The sequence below is a fragment of the Brienomyrus brachyistius genome, unplaced genomic scaffold (assembly GCF_023856365.1).
Source record: "Brienomyrus brachyistius isolate T26 unplaced genomic scaffold, BBRACH_0.4 scaffold71, whole genome shotgun sequence".
NCBI classification, from domain to species: domain Eukaryota; kingdom Metazoa; phylum Chordata; class Actinopteri; order Osteoglossiformes; family Mormyridae; genus Brienomyrus; species Brienomyrus brachyistius.
Window position 1 is genome coordinate 1,269,442 of NW_026042346.1, and position 25,008 is coordinate 1,294,449.

The window sequence follows — 25,008 nt, forward strand, 5'->3', positions numbered from 1 at the left end:
ACAAATGCACAATGGCAAAGCTTGCCTTACACTGGATGAAGCTAATTATTTAATTCCCACTACATACATAAAATATGAGTATAATTTATCAGTAAGCCTCAGCAATGGAAGGTCAGGGGATTTACTTCCAGGTCCGGGGAAACTCCAGTTCATTTCTGTCTTCTGCTGAACAAAGTACTCTCTCCGTCTGGACACTGACGAAAACAGGTACACAGACACAATTAAAGTAAAGCTCAAATCAACTGGACTGAGTGTTGGAGGGAGGGAGAGGAATGAACAGGAGAGTATGTTTTGGACAGAGAGAGAAAGAAGCAGTGAGAGAGAGAGAGAGAGAGAGAGAGAGAGAGTAATGGTACTGTCCAGAGTCTATAAACAATGGGTAGTGAGCATCAGATGGCACTGGCCCATTTCTCATCTCAAAGAAGGGAGGATGGATGGAAGCGAAGCACGAGGAGGAAGTCATTAATTTGCATCCCGTCAGAAGGCATCGGTCATGCTAAGAGCCTGTCAGCGAGCGAAGGATGAGAGAAAGAGTGGCTGGGGAGGCACTGATGCCAAGCGAGGAACGAGGAGAAAGACTGCAGGAGAGGGACAGAAGAGGAGAGTGGGGGACGAGGAGAAGCTAAGGCATCCGGGTGTCACTCTCCAGTCTAACTATGATGTTAGCCAATACATACACAACAAATTGTGATTTCACAGTTCATTGAGGGTTTTTTGGCCTGGTTAAGACTCTCTGCCTCGTCGCCTCTATCCTCAAATGCAGTTTACAGGCAGCAGGAAATGCAGACCTGGCCAGAGATTCAAACGATGGCTTTGATCAAACCATTGGGGTCACCAGCGCTACCAGGGAGAGGCGGCAGTCAGCCACCATTACGGCTCTTACAATCATCTTCATTAGAGTGGTGCATGTGGGGGGAATCGAATGTGTAGCGCGGAAATGAGCCAGTTACCGTCCTGATAAAGGGAAGTGAATCGCAGACAGGTTTAGTTGTTTTAAGGGGACGGGCTGACTTGCTTGCCAGAGATGGTATTTCAGTGAGGACGTGTCTTGGCAGCCTATTCGGTGTGTCTGGGCACTGGGCAAGGTGGGGGGTGGGAGTGACAGATAAAATGTAATGGGGCTATGGAAGAAAGTCTCCCAGTTTTAGGTTTAGTGTCTGTTACTGTCTGGGGGCGGAGTGTGGAGCAGTGGGACAAGGCTCTGTGTCTGTGATCGTGAGGTCACCAGTTTGAACACCACCCTTGGCAATATAGCTACATGTCTGTGGGCCCCTGAGCCCCAAATCCGTGGGTGTGGCATGCTGGCTGACCCTGCACTATGACCCCCAAGCTTGTTTTCACCTGTGTACGTGTATCTTATGGAGAGCAAGATGGGGTAAGTAAAGAGAGATTTTCCCCATGATGATTATTGAAATATCACTATCCTACTCCTGCCCACTCTACTTGCATCCTCCATGAGCTCCGTCACCTTCAACTACTCATGCGCCCTGTGAGTCTGACTTGGTGCTACTTCGTCCTCAATATTCATACCTGTCAACACATCACCAGCTGTCCTGATGAGGGGTGCCAGGCTCGGTATGGGATGCTTGAGTGGACTCAGGTTCCGGGACATACTGAATGCACACCCGGGAGACACATAAGCAGGACACACAAGTACACAGACTATGTTATCAGCTATTTGGGGCATCACAAGAATAAACAGACAAAAACAAGCACAATCCACACAAACAGATGGCAAAAAAATGACACAGACTTGGCAGCTCAGCTACCGCTCTCAGATGCACAGCTCTCAGATGCACAGCTCTCAGATGCACAGCTCTCAGAAGCACAGCTCTCAGATGCACAGCTCTCAGAAGCACAGCTCTCAGATGCACACAAAGCAGGTTCTCGCTGAACACGCCGACTCTGAGAGGCTTCCTATCTGCCATGATTATATTAGCCGCTGATGCTTAGAGCACATTGTCACAAAGGACCAATTAGGTGCCACTGAAACCGGAAGCAGTCTAATTTTATACTATGAGGAATGAAGGTTTGCGAAATACAAGAATTAGCTGGTCATGATCAATAAAGAAACTTCTAAGGAACCTTAACAACGAAATTTGTTACTCATTCCAGAAAAATGAGACAATACCAAATAAATCTGCCAAAACCCTCAAATGAAAATGGAACATTAACAGCTGGAAAAATGTGCTAATGATCTTATGAATGAATTATCTGTACATAACAGGCAGACCTCAATACGACCATTTACACGAGATTAGCAGGCCAACCATCTGTCACTTGAGACCTAGGAATCCATGATGCCAGTATTGTCCCATTTTATGCATTTGTCCCATGAGATAAAAACACCGGACATCAGCATATATCCATCCGCCCTACAACAGCCCAGTCCCCGTCACATAGAAAAAGACCAGCTGTGTCTCGAGCTGTTTTAGTTTTTTTTTTCTCACACAACACGTTCCCATTCATTCTATCACGTTCAGTTTGTTGAATGTTTTAAGATGGACGAGGCCGGTTAAATGTACCCACAGTTCATCCCAAATAATCAGTGAACTATTGAACATACACTGCAATTTTTCCCTATAATCGGCACGATTAGAGAACTAATTCATGTGCAATGTCACATCAGACCCATCCTGTCTTCCCGAAACGTTTGCTATGTGGTGCATCCCATCTCCTGAATACATTCCCCATATCCCATTGACTCGGCTGTTGGATGCCATCGTTATTTATCATCGATTTCTTCATGATATATCTGCCTTTAGTTCGTTCAGATAAATGTCAGCCGCAAGATTTCAGCCGTTGTCAGATCGTGGACATGATGTTTGAGGTATTAAAGCTATGGAGGAGCATTTTCATTGTTGCTTATGACGTCTGAGGTTTAATTAAGTGCAATAACAAAGAATGATCAGTCAACCAGAAATCAGCCTGAAATTGCTCAGTATCTGAATTGAACATGAAGAAAGTAAACTTGTCACAAAGACGGGGCGCTATGAAAAGCTGCATGTCCCAATAAAACGGTAAATACAAAGCCGATAAATCAATACACCAACAAAGGAAGTTGAAAGATTTGCAAGATGGGGACAGCAATTTAATCTAAGCAGAGAGATGTCCCAACATCATGCCCCGTGTCTTTCTCTGGATACTAGAAACCTCGCTGGCTGTAATTAATCGCTGTCAGACTTGAACTACTCAGTGCGCAGCAGCAAACAACGAGGTCCGGCGTTTTAATGTAAGGCAGATAAGAGGAGCACACATGGGCAGAGGTTATCGTTATGAATTATGGGTCTGCACATTCCTGTTTTAGAGAGGAGAAACCTTGAGGGGCTGGCAGGCGCTCACGGCGGGGGCACAGCTCTACGGATAATGCAGAGGAAGCGGGGCGGCGTCAATAACGCCTTATCTCAAGGAATGTCTGAGTCCTTGAGACTCCCACCATGCGCGGGCAAGAACAGCTTACCCTTGCCACCAGTGGAGCGGAATAAAATAACATCATTAAAAAGTGACGGTCCTACCTTTGGGGTACGTGCACATTACAATCAAACAAAAGAATCGGGATTAAAAGGCACTTTTTATCTGTCCTAAAATGTCAAGGAGTTTTAGAAACCAGTGCCTGTAAAAATGTGCATTTTGCAACATTTGAGAAAATGGAAGGCGAATGATTATTGATGGCAGTAGAGATAGTACCGAGATTTGCCCAATTCACATCGGATACACATAGGTTACAGGGAAGGCTCTAAACGATTTCTGTTCCCGATCAGGAATGCACGTACAGGCAGTAAGCCAAATTGCTTTTGATATTTGAACTTTTCAAGAATAACCCTTTTATGTATTCGATACAAATGTACAAATATTTTTTTCCTTGCAGCTGATGCAATTCACCAGTTTCACCACCAGATGTCAGGCGCTACACTAATATGTGCGCACATTTCCGGATTTGGATTCCTGCAGTGAATTGCCATCTGGTCTTTGATCACTTATTCATTCTGATCCAGAGCTAAAGAATAATAAATGCTCGGAAAATGGGACATGCATTTGTTTACCGCTCTCACGGACGACTGTTAATTACACAGCGATGTTCTGAAACTGGAAATGAAACCTCGCCTTAAATTCAGAGCGCAGCCATACATTTCTCTATGCTGCATTTGCCACGTTTCAAGCATGAATTTTGTAAGCGTTTGACAAGTATTACGGAATTGATTAAAATGAGGAAAATTCCCATTGAAAAAAAGGTCTGTTAGAGCAAATATACCCACTTTGATCCCTTTCATGTATGCTAGAATGACCCAGCAGAACTAAGGATTCAGACACTAATACCCAGATTAGAAAATCATTGCTGTCTATGTAGGTCATAAATTCAGCTCACAAGTTTGATTTAATTACCTTAGAAAAACAGCCCAACGCACACACACACACACACACGTTTGTATTCATATCTTTGTGGGGACCATCCCATTATTTTAAAAAACTCTAATCCCAACAACCTTAACTCCAACCCAGTCCTAACCTTAACCATAAGTAACCAAACAAAATACACTTAGTTTTTTCATTGCATTAATGGATTTTTAAAAGGTTTAAAGGGAAAAAAATGTCCCCACAAGGTTAAAGTAACAGGGTTTTATGACATTGTGGGAACATTTGGTCACCACAACATAATATATACATGACCATACCCACACAGACACACACACACACACACGCGCGCGCACACACACACACACCAGAACCTGCAGAATTCATCATTAATATAAAAGCACAATGTGTCATTAAATCCAAGAAAAGTCACATTGTAAAGCCCAGAACAGGTCAGAGCAGTATTCTTAATGAGATCTATCGGAGTACTATAATCCCATTTACTACATTGGCCGGATACCCATGTAAGTTGATCCGTACTACAGATTCAAGTTTGGAAACTCAGTCATATAAAATGACTTGATTGTGGAGTGTGTGTGACCTGGGAGAGAGTGCAGTGAAAAACTGCACGATGCACGATGGGTTGGGCTCAATGCACAAAGAAATACAGCAATTACAGTGTAGCTGGTGGCAGCAGAAGGCATCCATGTCAGCAGTAACGTCACATCACCTCATGGCCCGAACACCTCAGTGCCCCTGAAAAGCCTATGAGTGGTGACCCTGTCTTTACTTTGCCCATCACCACAGTATCCAATCACAAGCAGGCTCAGCAATCTGGCAGGAATGCAGGTGAGACGAAGAATCTCCCACTATTTGCATCCTAGCGTGAGTTTTACTTACACAAAAAATGTTCTGAGGGCAGAATGAAAAATGACTGGTTCAGAGAAACGACCAATCAGATTGTAGATGGGGCAGGACCAAGACATCAGATTGGTTGGTCATGCTTCCTCTAGTTGCTTGGATTCATCTCCTCTACAATGTGATACATTATATCTCTAGACCAATCATTTTTCGTTATGTCCGCAGAATATTTTTATGTAAATAAAATTTTCCCATGAGCCATTTAGATCACAGAGAGCTCACTGTGTCCACAAATATGAATAACAATGCTCAGTGGGAAAACAGGCCAGAATAAGCCAATTAAATCACAGATGATGGTCAAAGTAGGCAATTCACCTTTGCAGGGAGGAAGGCATAATTTGTTTCTCTTAATGGGGGATATGGCATGGGCACCCCTTAGCGTGCAGGGGGTATCGGCCAAGCCAGTGTATTAATGGGAGATTTATCAAGGGAACACAAGCTGGTGCCAATATCTTTGTTCACAGCTTCCAGTACTGAGCAGTGCTATTGCCACGGCCAACTGTGATTAAACACTTAAATGGCTGCGATTAGCTTTTACCTCCTTCTCAATCAAAGTTATCAGGGAAGTTCAAACCAGCAAAGATATATTAACACTACCATGCAACATCCTCAGCTTATGACACTGGACTAACTCCTTATATTACACAGATATGGCCACAGATAAAGAATATCAGGCAGGAATAAGAACTCGTTCTTCATTAGCCTTTTTGATACATGAGCTACGCTGAAAATTCTCAAACTACACGAATGCTCACGCTTCTCAGGGATTGGCTGATTGGTGTTCTTGAAGGATATAATCACAAACATACCACTTACTTGAAGGAGAAAAATAATGAAAGATGCCTTTAATACCAGCCGGTAAATCATGATGAAAGATGCCAGCTTTACTATAACTGCACAACAGGACAGTCTGTGTGCGTGACATCCACTGAATGCATGGAGGATTTTTCTATTTTAACTGGGTTAGCGCAACAACCTTGAGTGATTTCGCAAAGAGAAGAAGAGACAGACCTGAAAGTATCCATGAAAATAGGGAGCAGGGGGCCAGTAGATCTTCAACAGCATATTTTTTTTACTACAACTGGATCAAGCCAAACCACAAGTGTCAAGCACACTCACAACATCAAGGGCGGTCTTGTCCTGCTCGCAAAGAGGGGGTGCACCCTTTCCACCGAGCTTGGGGCTGTCACCTTCCCTGGTGTTCTTTCCGGAATCAAAATATGAATAAATTTCCTTGACGTCAGTCATCGTGAGAAAGTTTTACTGGCCAAAACCTTTTAATCTGTCGTATTTCCCAGCATTCCAACTCTTTACTTTGGTTAAAAGGTAAAATAGCTTTGAAAGCTTTTGGTACCTTCTAGCACGCCTATGTTCCATGCAAGTAAAGCAAATGCTCTTTCCATATACTTCCCCAGTGCGCATCTTAAAAAAAATAAATCTTAAATCTTAAGAAAAAAACAAAAGCATTTACTGAGTACTGGGCCCACAAACACCCATTTGTTACACCTGATTCTTTGAATACATGTCCAGAATTAAACAGTTTATTATTATTGTTAAGTTTATTAAGCAGGTTCAGAAGTATTTGTGTTACAGTAGGCTACATCTAGTACATACTGTCACACACGATTCACGAGGAAGACTTCTATCGTGATTTTATGACTTTTAAGGTGATATGATCAGCCAGTGATGTCACTTCCAGAAACGTCTCTGCCAAACTAATGTGAATCGAGAGAAAAACCACAAAGAGGACTGGGCTGATTTTGAGGCTTTGAGAAGGAAATGCGGTTTTTTCAGCCACCACATTGGGAATGATGTCTGTGATGTCTTGTGCACGAACGGGTAGCGGGGAAGCAGATCAGAGAGATGGGAGTCCAAAAAAACGGGGTTTATTGACAGACCGGGGAGCAGCACAGGACAAACGTCAATCTGGGGAAACGGACTAGTACACGGACGAAATACACAAAGCTCATGGAAAGAAACGCAGAACAGCCGAAAACAATCAGCAATTTACACGAGGTTGATGAGGGGGCGTGGTACACAGGAGGATTGTAAGAGCAGGTCATGACAATTCCCATCATCTCGTTCGGTGTGGAAAACGTGATGGTCGTGATCTGAGCCGAAATCAGTACTGTATATGGGAAGGGAACTGATACAAAGTTCACATTTCCATCTCTCTGAGGGCAGACAGTGAACAGTTAACCGCTGGGAATCAGCCGTAAGGACCCACAAAAGAACAGCGGTGGATGCCTCCTCTCGATCATCATCGGCGCCTTTAGAAGCGCATAACTGCTGGGCTTCGTTAATGCAGTATCAATTAACTGCTGATTTACTGTTTGGACGTAAATATACATTTAAATGAAAAAAAAGTTAGCTGGCAAAACGAACCAATTAAATAACATCGATTGTAGGATTATCTAATGTGTCTACGATTAACTAAACCATACTTGAACACCGGCAGCGATTAATTGATTTTAACTCCTAATGAAGTGTCGCAACATAAACGCTAATGAAGATACACGGGGATTATGTTATTGACGCTTTACCTTTACGTTTTTCATAAAGTATCAAAACGTCGGTCCTCACGTCGTAGGTCGCAATATTGTCAGACGTCTAAATGTTAAAGTTCAACGTGGGTTATGTAAGAATCATCATTTATTAACTTGATAATTGATTTAATTTTCTTATTAAAAATATCTCTAGCAAGTCTGAAAGTTGCTATGAACTTTTGAAGGGATGTTTCATTATATCATTCTTTGTCACGGCCCCTCCCGTCTCTCGCACGCACCATTACCCTCAACTAATATTATGAAGAAATAAGAACAGATTGTTGGGAAATATGCAAATTGCTCAGTCAAGGTATTATTTTATAATATTCTCGATCCCGAAAAAAACAGATGGCTGACGGCAATTTTGTGTATCGCTGTATATTTATTTTAACACTATATAGTCCCGCAATGCAGCTGGCGTGCACCCACGATAGGCTTTTAATGAAAAGTCAAACATGAAGGACATAACGCGAATGTATCCGCGCTTTTATTAATGACGCCCGTATAAAGGTACCTTCCATTTTCCATAACGGCCAATCTGCAAGCTCTGAGTCACAGGGAGGAAATGCAGATTCCACACACACACAGGTAAAACTCTAATCCCAACATGACGACCGTAACCTCTTCCCAGCTCTAGCTGTAACCCATCCATCCATTTTCCAAACCGCTTATCCTATTGGGTCGTGGTGGTCTGGAGCCTATCCCAGAAGCAGGGAACAACCCTGGATAAGGGGCCAGCCCATTGCAGGGCACACTCACCATTCACTCACACATGCACACCTATGGGCAATTTAGCAACTCCAATTAGCCTCAGCATGTTTTTGGACTGTGGGGGGAAAGCGGAGTACCCGGAGGAAACCCCACGACAACATGGGGAGAACATGCAAACTCCACACACATGTAACCCAGGTGGAGACTCGAACCCGGGTCCCAGAGGTGTGAGGCAACAGTGCTAACCACTGCACCACCATGCCACCCCCTAACCTTAACCATAAGTAACCAAACAAAATGCAACATTTTTGGCATTTTTAGTTTTTTGATTGTAGTCACAGATTTTTATAAAATTGAGTTTATTGCATTGTGCGGACATTATATATTACATATTATATATTACATTATATATTACATATTATATAATGTAATATATACATAACCAACATGCACAGAGCGATGGCCAGGATTCGAAACTCGTCCCCATCAGCATCTACATAGCAGGAGAATTTCGAAAAGAAGAAACAACATTGTGTTTATGCAAACGCAATTTGTATACTACCATTAGCATTTAGCTCAGTGATTTTTCTCATTAAAAGTAGGCCTGCATTTGAGGGACGAGATGAGCGTAGATTTATTAAACCGTTGAAACAGTCAGCGAAAAGCCGGCTGTTTATAGAAGTAGAAGCATTTAATTGACGGTACATCAGCTTTTTGCCTGCAGTAAGATTACAATAGTAATGAACTAATGGTCGTTAAGAGTGATTTCTCATGATGATCTGCCCTTTCATTTGTGTACTGGCTTGAATTCAGAGCTCTGGCAATACAAGCACTGGACACTTTTCTGTCGAGACTCAGATCACTGCCAGTCCCAGTTCTTCAGCTTTCCTTCCCAAAGCCAAAACGCGTAATATTATTTTATACCGTGTTAAAGTCGGATTCACCTCGAAGGATGCAGACCTCAGTTTGTTGGAAATGGGAAAGTCTGTGTATGTCCTGTGAAGATAGAGGTGAAGCCAGCCATGGGCACAGGCTGCGTGACACCAGGCCGTTGTGGGTTTTAATGTATTTCATTCCTGGTGCTGCCACCATGAATGCCAACACTTAAAGATGCAACCGTCCCTTTGTTGGCATTTTAATTACAGGTTAGACACTGTCCTGGGATCCAGAGTCTGTACCAGGGATTAGTTTCTTGCTATATATGTGTGTGTGTATGTATATATATATATATATATATATATATATATATATATATAGAGAGAGAGAGAGAGAGAGAGAGAGAGAGAAAGAGAGAGAGAGAGAGAAAGAGAGAGAGAAATAGAACAGAAAGAAAATGACCACATACATAATTATATTTAAAATTCTGTACATGGAGTACAGCTTAGCAGCATTATTTCATTCCTCTGCAGCAGGGTTCGAGTCTCCACCATGGCTCCATGTGTGTGGAGTTTGCATGTTCTCTGTTATTGTGGGGTTTCCTCTGCGTGCTCCAGTTCCCCCCCCCCCCCACAGTCCAAAAACATGCTGAGGTTAATTAGAGTCACCTACTTGCCCATAGGTGTGCATGTGTGCGTGACTGGTGTGTGAGTGTGCCCTGCGATGGGTCGATGCTCCATCCTGGGTTGTTCACTGCCTTGCACCTCTAGCCTCTGGGATGGGGTCCAGAATCCCTATGACCCTGAAAAGTACAAGCAGTTACAGAAAATGCATGGATGGATGGATTTTATGCGTTCCTTGCATGAATACCTAAGAGAGGGGAAAGTCCGTTCCTTCTCAAAAAAAAACCTAATATTATTGGAAACCAAATCTAATCAGTCCATTAATACTACTGAATGTTTCAAAATAAGCAATAATGCCACAGCAACCTTTACTGACTGTTCCCCATAATTACAAGTGACATCCTTATCGCACAGGGATGGAATGAGGCTGCCGCCTTGTGCTGGGGAGGCGGTGCGGCGGTGGCGCGGCGGCGGCGCAGCGGCGGCGAGGAGGCAGCGGTGTCCATTGTCTCGGGAAGCTCAGGTCGGGCCACGGCGCGCCCCCTTATTTCCTCAGCCAAGGGCCGCAGAGGTTCCGAAGAAAGGCCCCGTTTGAGTGACGCGGCCGGGGAGAAAGAGTTGGCACAGGGGGCTTGAACTGCATCTGACAGATGGTTGGCGTCCCTTAAAGGCAGCATTGTGGGAGAGGAGATTGAGTTTTCAAAAGGGTCACTGTTGCATTCTCCCTCTTTTCGTTTCCCCCTCCTCAGTCTAAGAACATTTGCCTGGCACCTATTGCCTTTCTGCGGAGGTACATTCTATTGTATCTGTTCATATATGATTTAAATTTTGTATTTACTTAATCATTTAATTAATTTCATTTTGTTTTCTTGGGGGGGGGGGGGGTTGGTAGGACATCAAATCTGATTCATCAGCATTATTTCCAAGATAACAGCTCTGGACTGGATGCAGCGTCGCATAGACTGTCGTTATACTAATGGCATGTGATTATCCAGAATGGCCTCTACAGCACCACCCGTTGTCCATTTATACAGCTCATATTTCCAGATCTCAATCTGGCAACCAGCCTTTCTGAAGGGTACAAGGACCCCCACCTCCCAAGATCTCCCCTAAAGCCCCTAATACTACTGACTACTGCTGCCAGCAGTGATGGTGTCTCATACAAGGGGCAATGTTTGTGCACCTACCCATCCCCTGTCTTTGTTTTCATTACTTAACCTTAACATTACGTCTCAGAAACACATCTGCCTGATTCTGTCTAAACCATGAGGGAATTAGAGGCAGGCAGAGCAGAATATTACTATATTACAGTGAATCCCACAGTGGCGCACAGCCAGCTACCATGAAGAAGGTGCAGGACTCCAGAAGACTAAACCAACATTTATCACTGACTTCCAGGAAGAAATATCACTTTGCACAGGCAGTATTGTAAAATCTCACCGACCAGAGAATAACCACATGTGCTTAAAATTATTACATGTTCTTGTAGCTTTCAAGGCATCTTCTACAGATGCTTCTGAACATGTCCGACGGCTCTATAAAGCTGCAGTGGAGGGGGTGGGTTGTGAATGAATAATATAGCATTTAACAATGTGTAATGCTGGCACCGAGATGAAGGGGTCATCGCTGGGACTGATTCATCGCTTGCCGAAATGTTACACTCAAGGTTGTTTCACTCGAGAGCGGCCGTCCTCGCCGCCATGTGCGGGATTCCACAAAACATGCCTCACCTTTAATGAATGCGGCTGAACAGGAAGAAAAGAATGCAATTAACTGTCAGCCAGACAACAGGCAGGAAAATTGACCTGAGACAAGACGTCAGTCACATTTCTACATTACTGGCATGCCCCCTCTCCCTCACCTGCACCCCACAGGCCATAAATCCATTCCTTACTAAATGAAGATACTGTTTTCACAAAAAATCCACTTATAAAAAACACAGAAGGTTAGAGCAGAGTTTTAAACTAAAGGAGAAAACAAGGAGGAAAAGAATCTCTATTATGAGTATATTAAATATTGATGTTCTCTTGGCTTGGGAAGCTGCCCAATTATTTGATGCCTTTATGTGTTTCCTGAATTGCATTGTGGGAAAAAATTAGGAACAACATGGATATGTCACAGCCCTTCCTGGCAAGTTTTACATATCAAAATTAAGACGACGAACTTGTTCAATTCAGTTCAATTCAATTCAATTTATTTTTATATAGCGCCTTTTATATAGTTGTCCCAAGGTGCTTTACATGGATTTGTTGTGATGTATCATTAGGGAGAGTAATACTGAATGGGAAAAAGGAAGGAAAGAAATTAAATAAAGAAAAACAGATGACAACGGAGGAGAGGAACCAAAAACTGTCTAGTAAGGAGAAACAGAACCTCTGGGGGTCAACTGGCTACCCAGCCTCCCTGGGCGTAATGACATTAATGAAAACAGAAGAGAGTGGACTTGCTTGCTAAAAGGTAAGTGAAATAAGCTGTGATTAAGGATCAAGACGAAGTCCATCAATGAGTCCGTTATCCACGTTGGCCTGTGTAGGGTGGCCAAGGTCTATCAATAAGTCTGTTCTCCACGCTGGCCTGTGTCGGGTGGCACTGAAGGCTGCACCCACAATCATACAGTTCGTAGGCACCATCTGTGATGTCACCCCTCCATGGGGCTGAACCTGGACTCCAGCTCAGATGGTGCCCACCTAGGATACCACCCGGACATATGGGAAGGCACAGCGTGGATGATCATAACGTGCATTGACACATAAATGGACAAGCATAGTAGATAAAAATGGCGTGTTCAGCAGCACCAGCAGTTACGGTGTGTTAGGTTGCAGGTAAACTGAATAATAGACCTTCAGTTGAAATTTAAAGACCGAGACCAAATCTGCATCCCGAGCACAGGCTGGTAAACCATCCCACAATATAAGGGGCCCTGTAGCAGAATGCCCACTCACACTTTATTTATGTGCGGAATGACAAGAAAACCTGCATTCTGTGATCTGAGTGGACTATGCGGCCTGTAAACTTGTAGTAATTCTCTCAGGTAGGCAGGAGGTTGACAAAATGACGGTTGGAATCTCACCTCTGGAAACAACACGTGGAGTTTGCATTGTATTGGTGTTTTTATATGGGTCTTTCCCAGGTTCTCTGGCTTCCATCTGAAGTCCAAATTCATACACTGGGCTGAACCGCTGCCCCAGTTTTGCCCTTAGGACGGGATGAAGTGCTGGCTTTCCAGGGTATCCCTTGTCCTTGTGCTGGATAGTTGGAAATTTGCATTTCCTCTAAAGTGTGGTTGGCTGTGAAGATCTTCTCTACTGTGCTCACATTTATACCGTGTTACACTATGAACACTGAAGGAACATAAATCTCCTCATCAGTTACAGACACAAACCCTCTCCAAATGGCCAGCTTCGCATTCAGCTGCTTTGGTCCTGACTCGGAGCATCATCGCCATCACAGTGATTTTATTAGGCACAGCCGAACTTTAGGAGCAAATGCTACACTCCATCTCCAAGAAGACTGCTGTCCACGAGGGCCAGATGAACCGAGGGTGGGGAGACGTCTCGCTCGCCTTCTATGGCGCTTTTTTTTGCAAAGCCCTATTGGACAGGGAGGCAAAATAGGAAAGTTGTGCTGAAGTCCCGCAGTATTTATGTCGCAGTGTATTAGTCAGAGTGGGATTGCGGACAGCCAGATCTTCACAGGACTGACAGACGGACGTCGTCACAGGAGCCCTGTTTCCAAAGCCTTGCTTTTACCCTGCCGAATGGAGCCTATTATTCTTTAATAGTATTTCTGGTGTATAGTTATCAGAATACAATTGCCGGTACACAAGATATAAAACTAATTACGTACATTCCACTGAAAAATGATCATTATTGCTGCCTGTGGGACCAATTTTCTTCCCTCACAGAGGACCCCTCCCATGGCCTGGTCACTCCAAATGCACCAGAGACCAGAAGGGCTGTGATGAATCGCGGCCGCCGAGCTCAGCACAGCACGCCCAGCATTATTCTATATCGACACCAAAATAATATTTCATTTTTTTTTCCTTGCCTATCATGCATACAAATTATAATGCATATATTTTTGCTGTTGATTTCTCGAGTGAGATGCTGTGGCACTTTCCAGCAAGGTGCTTCACACCACGGCTTCCTCTAAAAATGCACAAAAGTGCGTTTTAAACTATAAATGTATCTTTATATCACTGACAAGTTGCTCGAATTGGGAGATGAGCAAGAACAAATGGGTTCATTGTCTGTATGACTGTAGATTCCGTAATGATGAAAGGGCTCACTCACCAGTGCATTAATTACCCTGCACTGCCACCATCGTTCTGATTAACCGTTTCTGATGTGAAGCTAAATGCAAATTTTTGCCCCTCTGTCATATTTATGATGTTATATGTTTCATATTATGATCAATAAACCGAGTACAGGCAGTCTCCAGGTTAGGAACATCTGACTTACAGACAACTCGTACTTATGAATGGACCAGCATAAAGCCCATCATGTTAAAAATTTGGGTTAAATACAATGGTTTGTAATAAACGCATATACTGCTTTGTGATGCTGATGAAAACATCATGTGGCTTCAGCAGTTTGTCAGCTCAGGATACAGTATGGTGCTGTATGTAGGTACTTTCATTTTCAATGTATAATTGTTATTTTTATTATTATTATTATTATTATTATTATGTACTGTATTCTTATTTTACTACTTAACAACAGGCTTAGGGAACGGATTTCATTCATAACCTGGAAGTTATCTGTACTCAGAGGGGTCACGATACTCGCTATCGGCTTTCAGATCTATACAAATGTACAGCTCCACTGACCTTTCACGTATATTAAAAAAAAACACAATAGTTTAGAATTATTTTTGCTTTTCCGGATGATTAGACAACACGAAGCCCAGAATTCATACCGAATAATTGCCCCCTGGAAGGTACTGCTCCATTGCATAGCTGTGATTGTTTAAGTTATTACCCGCAAGAGGGATGATGCACTCTTCTCGGTTCATCACTCACACATCTGCGCCCAGATGCTCTAAGACCAGTCATGTGCATGTTCTTGGCTCAGATCTACAAAAAACAAGGCTCTCCCTCACACCTCTGTTTGGATAGGCGGGGTGGCAAATATCATTGCCAAACAATACTAATGATGTCATACAATACAAATGATGTCATACAATACTAATGATGTCATAGATACATACATATGAACCATCCCTTGTCTCCCCTTTGCCTTTCTCATCGTGACTGAATACCCTATGATAGACCAGCATCCTATCCAGGGTGTCCCAAGCCTGATTGCTCCCCATAACTATGGATGGTGGATGATGGAGGGAAATAAAAATTGGAATAAAACAGGGAATTCTTTCCTGATCTTGGATTGGCTCTTGGAGAAAAGTGAATTGTTTTTGAGCATACTCTTAAAGCATACTGCCACACAACAACATTAGCTCAATAACTCAAGTTACTGAAGCATGCTGCAATTCCATTTAATCCTAATTGATCCCTGGATTTGCCTTGAATGGTAAGCGCTATACGTTGGTTTTTTAACTGATTAGCTCTCTGCATGCTCTGCACACACGCTCCTCTCAAATCCGCCCGCCATCAGGGAGAATAAGATTTCAGACAGACACCCTCACCCTGCCGTCATGTTAGCCAGGAAACTCATTCATAAGCGAGCTCAATTACATATCGCTGTAGTGATAACCATAAAGACGTGTCTACTGACAGTATGGAAACAAATAAAGAAATTTCCGGAACACTGCTGGGGACCTCTTCTTGGCTGTTGGCAGCTTTCTATAATAGATCTGTAAATAACAGCTAGAATAAATGCTGATATTATTAGTTGTAGCACGTGTGGTTATGTGGCCATTGCAGGAGATATTCAGCCATGCTAACGACTTTTACTCATTCATGGTTACAATTCAGGGCAGTCACACCATGCACCGAATGCATATTTGGCAAATATTTCATTCCTAATGCCTTTACTTATAAAGCTGTCATAAGGACAGAATCACAAGGGCGAGGGGGCAGAGTAAAGAATAAGTATTCAACACAACAAGCATGAACGTGTTATAATTGGGTGCCAAACTTTCAGTTTTCATGCGAAAAGCCCCTCCCCACTGACCCTTTGTTAAGTCACTTCCTCTTTATGTTGACTTCAATGCTCCATTGGTTGGAAACAATATAATAAGTGTGAAAATCATTACGCGTCAACGACGCAGTCAGTGAGTGTTTAGCAGCGTCTTATAAAGATCTGTTTGCACGTTTTAATGGGGAAGGAGATAGGGAGGGGGCGCAGAGGAGATGGAAGGAAGTCAGAGGAGGGAAAAAGAGGGAGCGGTGGAGAGCGGTGAGGTGAGACGCAGAGACTGACAAGGAGGGTGGTGGTGAGCGCGGTGGGGGGGGGCACCTTGCCTGACCCCTGTGCGTGATGAATGATGGGGTACAGGATGCAGGGCGCCAATGTGGGCCAGATAGCCACGGGCTCCTCCATCATCGCGCTGCTCTCGCATGCCAAGGGAGATGAGCAAAGGGGGCGGTCAGGTCGTCGCCTGAGAGCCTATTCCGCTACAAACTCTCAGCACTGTAGTCCCTCCAGCTACCTTTCCCTACACGCGTGACTCATGCTTCTTCTCACCTTTGCATGTAATTGAGCGAGACATAAGGAGATACATCTCGCCCGCCAGTCACGGGGACAGCCCCCTTACATGCCACGCTGCACCAAGGCTGGTAAAATATTAATTACCCCCATGCCTCAGACCTGTGCCTTCCTTAGCCCTGGCAGCTGGACCATCGATTGAAGGAAACCTGCAAATGAGGTCCTGCTTCCCCCGAACGCAGAGAATATATGTGTTTCGAGAGATGCCCGCTGACGGCGGGGGGAGGGGAGCAAGCCTGCGATTATATCGAATGAAAGAATTCAATTTAGGTGCCGGTTTATCACTGAGGCGGAGGGGGCTCGTGCTTGTCAGAGATTGGGAGTAGGAGCTCGTAAATCACCCCCACACCCTGAGGGCTGCTAGGGAAATCCGTGGTGGGGAGGGGTGGGGGGGGGGGGTACATGTCACTCGCATCCCCAGCTCAGCGGGGCAAGAAAACCTCTGCAGCTGCAGACTGCGTGAGAAGCCCTCCTGAAGGCAGAAAGCGCCCTGTACCCATCTCCCCGCCTTTCTTGCTGCACGGTTTCTTCCAAAAACCTGCGACGGCCCAACAACTGGCACAGGATTAAAGTGACGCAGCTTTGAGCGACGTCTTGCCTCCCAAAACTCTTTGACTGATGTTTTTTTTTTTTTTCACTGCAGCCAAGCCACGTCAGACATCCTGAAAGCATGTAGGAGACACAGATGTGAAAGCGAGGCTCCTAAAGACCCAGGATCTATGCCTGTGAGGGGCAGCTAGCTGAAGCGAGGTCCTGCTTTCTGTGAAAGTCCCTTATTGCACTTAATTGCCCCCATGTTACATCAGGACACCTACTGCAAATGGTGCCACTAAAATAAACCGAAACGCTAGACTAAATATTCGTTTGAGGGTGGAGCACAAATGGTCAATCATTGCTATTTTTCTACTGAACCCCGAAAACAAACAAATTGAAAGATGTTCTACTGAAGAGGTTCAGGTCAAGGACCATGGAACTCAGCCCTACAGCTCTTGTGCTACAGAGCATCCTCCATGTACTCTCCATTAACCAACCATTACTGATGGGGATGTCCCTGTTGCTATTGGCTTCTTCTCCACTGCATCACCAGACAGCTTCAGCCATAGGCGGAAGTCATCCTCAGCTAGACGTCTGCAAGCTGTTCAAGGAGACTACACCTCCTGTATGCACCACCCCTATGACTCCATGACCCTACTAAATGACCACCATCTAAGAGCATGTGGTGGCACCTGGTAGGTCAGTGTGCTCACTTAAACTGGCAGGCAGCTTCAGAAGACCCTGATGCTGTAATTGCAGGTGTAATTAGATACAATTACAACTGTGTAACTGGATCTAAGATGAGCATAATGAATGTAATGGTGAAACTAAATGTCAAGTGGACCCCCCCCCCCACTGGCTCACTGTATGCTGCCTACCAGGCTTCCTGCAGTGAGGGGTGCTGGCCTGCCCTTATGAGGAGCATAAAAATTAATCTCTTAAACGACGTGCTAAAATAAACAAGCTTAATCAACCGTGGCTCGTATGGCGGCCAGGAAGTGCCTTCGCTGACGAAGGGAACATTAGCAGAGCAATCCTCTCATTTTGCGGGCCCCCACCTGGAGATGTGAGGCTGCCCGTTTCCTCTGAGTGCATGATTCTCTGGTGGCCACACGACGTGGCCCCCCTTTCTCCAGCCAGACCCCAACTCTGCTGACTCAAGCGATAACGTGGAGAGCCAGCGGAAATAGCAGTGCTCTGATCTCCAATCTCTCAACGCTTAAAGCGCTCCATCCCCGTCTCCCCTAATCCCAAATTGGACAGGTTAGGCCTCCTGATTGGCCTGTCAGGCATGCCCGTTATCACCTGAGAGTCACCTTGTCTTCTGACAGCATCGGGGGGGGGGGGGGGGGTTAATCTCTGCCAATCCCGGACACGCTGCAGACGGACTTTGACTGACAAGTCAGGCGCAGTTCTGTGCTGTTGGACCCCAGCGAGTGGAGGCTGCTGTCACGACGTTCGTAAAATAGTCCCCACCCCCTATTGAACCCTATTTCAGCTATAGGTTAAACTTAGCAGTAAAGGCTAATAAATTCACTGGCAGCTCTCGTGCTTAGCGTCTCAGTGTATATGTACACAGTATATTTTTGTGTGTGAGTGCAAATGAGTGGCAACCCCACCCACGGGCCCAGGGGACACGTCATTACATGGTGTTAGTTGCCATGGCAGCTCCGGGGGGCACCAACACGGTCAGATTACAGAGCAGGGGTGATGAGCGGGTGCCGTTATTGGATTTCATGTCCCCAGTTCAGAATGAAGGCCAGTCTGTGAGCTGGTTTGCTCATGAAGCTCTCAAGGGGCCAGTACTGAACATGGAGCATCGCAAGTCACATGGCAGTGAGATGAGCTGCAGTTGTTCTGGCTGCTGTGTAACTCCGCTGTGGTTAGCGGTTGTCTTGCCTCCCCCCGCCTTGTTGGGGAGCTGAGGTGGTTGCCTAGTTACAACCTCTTAAAGCAACAGTGTCAGCAGTCCTCTTTTTTTCGGTGGTGGTATGGTGGGGGTATTGGGGGTTGCCGGGTGGGGGTGTGGAACCTTGGGAGGGGTGCTAGCAAGCTGACCCCAGGATTCCCTCCCCTTAGACCCTCGGCAGCTTGGGAGGTACCGTGAAAAGGTGGTTCGAGAAAATGATAACCTCTGGAACTGGAGCAGAAGCAGAGAGCCGCGCCAGGCGGTCAGAGCAGCGCCGCAGTGTCGTCATGGCGATGCTGGGGAGCATAATGCTCACAGGCTCTGGGTGTGAATCTAAATGCACCACTGAGTGTGCGGCCCGAGGCAGCCAATGAGCTGAGGGGGGTCAGGGTGCCTATTCACAAACCGGAACTGGGGCACGAAATTAGCAGATTACCCATGATGCCATTGTTCTGCTTTCCATTATGAAAAAGAAACCAAAGAAGTGTCGATACAAGAGGATGTCTCCTTGCCCCCCAAACTCCTGTGCCTAAGAACAGAAATCGAATTGCAGATCTTAAAAAAATAGCCTTTGTTTCAGAAGAAATTGTTTGTTTGTGTAATAGATGCGAGAAAAAACTGGCGATTCCCCCAGGCATACCATAATGGGATGAAATTGAAAAGTAACGTTTGCGCATTAAACACCATTAACTTTGATCCCACACCGTCAAAGCGGAGCCCTCACTGTTTACTGGATCTCCCGTTGGTTCCTACTGTGAGAAGATAATTATGCCGGGCCGTTTGCATACAATTCGCTTAATTATCCTTGCCCGTGACTGGAGGTTCTGGTCCAGAGAAGCAGAGAGGGGGGCGATACTTCTGGAGGTATGTGTGCAAATGGTCACGACTTTTGAGTCCCCGGCCTGAAGCAGGACGTCACATGCGATGGTGCTGCACGGGTGCCGGCGCTCAGCAGCCCCGGGGCATTAATGAGGCACATTGCTGCTGTTGGAGGTAACGGCCAGGAACAGAGAAGCTCTGTAAGTCGGCTTCTCCTTAAGCAGCTGGGCTGTACTTAGCAGCTCATAGCTACTCCCGGCGGTAACGGGCATGTGGAGGAAATTAGGCACAGAAAGGCGCACGCACACACACACACTCACACACACCCGCAAATGCATACACACACGAACATGCACGCACACACACTCACACACACGCACACCCGCAAATGCATACACACACGAACATGCACGCACACACATGCATGCACACACATGTCGGGTAAACATATCTTTTTTAGGGCCACTCAATAATTTCTATGGGAAAAATGCTAATGCTAACTATGATAACCTTAACCTCTAAGTAAACCAGTAAAGTTCAGTAAACCAGCCCAAACCCTAACCATAATCATAAGTAACCGTCCACAGCCGGCCAGCCCCAGGAAACTGGTCCCCATAAGGAAAAAAAAAGGGTATTCATCATGTTATGAGGACATTTGGTCTGGTATACCAGGACCACACACACACACAAACACACACAGTTTGTGGTTTCATGCTGACTCCCATATCACCGGACTACTGCAACGCTGAATTAAGAAGTGGACATCAAAGAATTTCTTTTGTTACAAAATGCGAGAAAAGGTTTTTTTTTTGTGTGTCCTCACAAAGATAATAATTGCTGTACACTGACAAAAAGACACACAAACACATTCACACACATAGAAATATACAGAGATGCAGACAGACAGACACACATGCAGACAGACACACGTACTATGCAGAAAAGTTCCTGATGCAGCTGTCTGGCTCGCTGCCCATCTCAGCCCTCCGACAGCTCAAGGCTTCCTAACTGTAATTAATGCATTGGTAATGATGCAGAAAAGTTGTGGGTACGTAACAAAACAGATCTCTCCCCTCGCCAGAAAAACTCCGCAGGAGAAAATTGGCCCATGCACATGCCATTTAAAATGAATAATAATGAAAACAGACAAACAGGGGGGGCAAATTCCATTGTCATATGTCTATCATATCATCCAGAGGTAATATCAAGTAAATGCCTGGGAATATACAGGAAGAATAAACATAGCAGAGTGGGTGGTTAAGAAAGCTCTGGGTAAAAGGTGGCGGGGGGGGGAGATAGCGACTTGCCCCCCGGGCGATCGATCGGACATGGATTCTGGCACGGTTGGCTTCCATGAAACGATTACCGGGAGTGAATACACGGAGGCTTAATTGGTGGGGCATATTGATTTCTCCTTCGATGATGAACACTGAGCACATCGTAGCCGCTGGCAGTCGATCGGCAGACAAAGGAAGACGTGTCACACCAAGAGTCTGGTCTAATGCCTTAATCATGCTACATAACTGAAAAATTTATCTCACAGCTGCCATTTTACATGGGATCTATGTGCTTGGCCATGAGTTCCCATGATAGACCTGCATCCATCTGCAGTTCCTATCCCATAGAGATTTTCTGTCGAGGTTCTGACATTCATTCAACCTCAAGCCTCAGGAGATACATTTAAGTCATTGTTTGCCCAGCAAGTCGCCTGTTTCAGCTATGAGTAAAACACTGACGTGGATATAAAGTCGGGGGATGCCCATGTGACAGGCCGGGCTTTGAAGAAGGCTCATGTTCTGATTTACAGACAACACCGCGGTTTCTGTTACAGAATCACAGCCTCGAGGGGTCTGGGCGAACTGGAGCATGGAAACAAGGCAGAACCAGAATGGCTCCTTCTCGACTGGGGAGCTCAGCCGCACTTAAAGGGAGCAATGGGGCAGAATACCACCAGCTTCCTACCAAAAAGAAAATTTCCCACAATGCACCAGAGCAGACATTACAGCCAGAGGCAGGCTAATAGGATAACTGCTCTCACTCTAACACATTAATTATATCATATTCATTTTGTAATATTTCCTAATATCTGTCTGGGTGCTTAACAGAGACAATTCGGCTTTTCGGTGTGCAGGAGACCGGTTGGGACCGACAGAGATCTTGATGTGTTGGCCACCCCAGCCACCAGACCTGTTAATGAGTGGCCCCATAATTCTTAGTATTAATGAAGATGAGGGGTATTGGATGCCCCACTCCCCCCCCCCCCCCCCCCCCTGCATGGAATCTTGGGCTTGCCGCATCGATTGTGCTCAGAGGGCAGATGGGATGGGGGATGGCGTTAGGGGCGTCCGGAGCGGTCCAACGCCATCGATTGTAGGCTCCCTGAGAGAGGACCGCTGTCTCAGATAAGACGGATTAAACCACTGGGGCGGCCCTGGTGGCTTGATGTCCCCCACTTCCTCTGGTCTCCTCCAAAGCTCTAAATTCAGCGGCGCACGTACGGCGTCTGAGTGGGCGGGGGTCAGGGGCGTTGCTCTGTTTCACAGCCCGTGTCACACGTCACGTCTTTAACGACACTCCAGCGTAGCGCTGCGATCTAAGACGAAAGCGGCTGACCGGGACAGTACTGCACTCTGATTGGAATTCCTTCTGGTCTAAAGCTCTTTGGTCAGTCTGTGGATCTCTGCGCTGTGTAGCTGTTCAGCTCCTCATGTCGCTGTGCTGTTCAGTAATGACATCTGGCCCCCGGGTTAACATCTCGGTCATTCTCCCAGTAATGGCCATTACGTGAAATGTAAAGGTTTAAATGTGCCCCTGCAATGGGAAAGAGTAGCTGTCCTGCTACAGGAAGTCATTATTCCTCAAGGAAGCAGTGGAGCCCCCCTGGTAGGCACACGGGTTTGGCCCATGCAGGGAGGATCTGCTCTGTGAAAGCAGGCTTCCTGTGAAGCACTCAGTTACTCTCCTGCTCTTGTGATTTTTCTTTCTTTTTCTTTTGCGAAAATGTTTCACGTCCATTTCTGGCCCTTTCGCGCTGCCTCCAAGCTAAAGCGCCGACAGCAGCCACCCGGATCCTGGGAATGACACTAACTGCAGTGCCATCTGGGCCCCTGGAGCTCGCAGACATCCGGGCTGCCACGCTGTCTAGGGTGAGGATTCAGCATGATTCAGCCTGCCGCTCTGCTTCTGCCATGAAGTTGTGGGGACATCGAGACCTGGAATGTAACAACCCCCCCAGTCCCATCTAAGCCAGCCCACTCTGATCACACCCCACGTGGGTTGGGGGACAGGCTGTCCCTGGTTTCCATGCCCCTTCCCCTCTGGTGGGCCGGGTGAAGTTCCCGACTTCGAGGTTCACGACTCGAGGCTCATCTACAAACTGCAAATCCCATCTGGCATTCTGGACACAAATCCTTACAAAAGGGTGCCAGGACTGTGCTCCGAGTGGAGTGAGGGTAAAAGATGGGAGGTACCCCCGGCCACTCACCACACATCTTACTGCGGCTGACTCGGGACCAAGCGAGGGCATGGTCTGCTCGGCCGGGCTGTTGGCATAAACATAAAGAAACATCTGTAAAGAATGGGGAGGCTGCCTTCACTTGCAGCTGGACATGGATGGATTATATAACCTGTTATTGGACATGCCAGTTGTCCCCAGTGGCATCTGTGAAGCTCTGCCCGCCCTTATTGTCCCCAGAACCACATGAAGAAGTTCTTGTGGGGAGGGGGGGAAGCAGTTCCACTGCTCCCCATGAGGTCCGTTTTCATTTGTTTGATTTATCACACAACCAGCCCCAAACAAATGCCATAAATTCTATAAAGCGAGCTCTGCTGATCCAACATTACCCAGTGCAGGAAATGATACAGGAGGAAACGCAGCCTCCAAGCTACCTAACCGAACTCTCATTCGGAGAGAGCGGCGTTTCCGGGGGGCTGCGGGCGAAGCGATTCTTATAGCCTCGGTTTGCGCACAGCCACCAGGAAGCTGGTGCGTAGGACTGAGACGGCGGTGTGCATTAGAGGATGCCTCAGGCCTTGGTTTCAGTGCGTCATCTCCTTAGTCAGGTGCACTGAGTTGGGGGGCTGGGGGGGGGGTGTGTGAGGCATGTGGTAGAAACACGCTGGGGCGGTCACCTCACTGCTTTCCGGCGTGTCTGCCTGACACGTAGCAGCTGGAAATGCAATTTGGCATCCAGCTGTCACGAGTTGCTCCCCCCCCCCCCCCCCCCACCGCCATCTAACGGATGTGACCCAAATTATGGGATGGCGGAGTGTGCTGTGCCATCTCACATGACAGCAATACCTATCAATTCATCAGCAGCCCACCCCCCAGCCGTGGATGTTTTTCTTTAAGCGACCCTGTGTGCGACAGGGAAGGGGCAGAATCGGCGTGCTTGCGTGGGCGGGGGGGGACCAAACCTCAGCTACCTGCAGTGGAGGTGTCACTTTCAGTAACGAAACCTGCCTCGCTCCCCTACTAACCCTTTTCAAAAACATACCTCCTTCTCTTGTCTCTTCCCCACCCACCTGACGCTAAATTAATTCCATTCACAACCCCTATTATTAGACTTTCGTGATCTCAGCTCCTCCTTTGGCAAAACCTTGTCTGAGTCTCTTAATAATAAACCTTTCAATCAAGGTTCAATTCGTGAGCATGAATGGAGTCTCGGCCAGTACATGGGTAGAGTTTTCTTAACACTTACAGAAAATTCCATTGTTGCCCTGCGGACCTCTCTTCATGTACGTCTTTGTCATCATGTCCACGTATAGCCATTTAACTGAACGTTAATTAATTTTAAAGAAACACTTTGCTCATGCGTGGTTATAATCCAGTGACGATGGCACATCTGAGCCTTCTCTGATTCATTCTGCATTTTTACAATATCCTTACCCACTCCCCCACCCCCGCTGTCCCAGGCACTGGATTACCTGGCTGCCGTCACACAGGAGGGGCTAGAGAAATTACGTTGCTTTTGTCTGGAGTGGGAGGGGAATGAAAAGGAGGGAGCGAGAGCTGGATTCAAAATCTCTTCAAGCCAAACTGACTCCGCCCC

The 25,008-nt window shown here is 46.1% G+C and overlaps 1 protein-coding gene across 1 annotated transcript in view; it reads right to left on the bottom strand.

The window, feature by feature from the left end:
• The window catches only part of LOC125726389 (lutropin-choriogonadotropic hormone receptor-like), a 51,200-nt gene extending 26,474 nt beyond the window's left edge, over positions 1–24,726 (bottom strand). The window contains exon 1 of the mRNA XM_049002718.1: positions 24,658–24,726. The gene's annotated coding sequence lies outside the window, so the exon portion shown is untranslated. The remainder of the gene's footprint in view (positions 1–24,657) is intronic.
• Between the last annotated feature and the right edge of the window lie 282 nt (positions 24,727–25,008).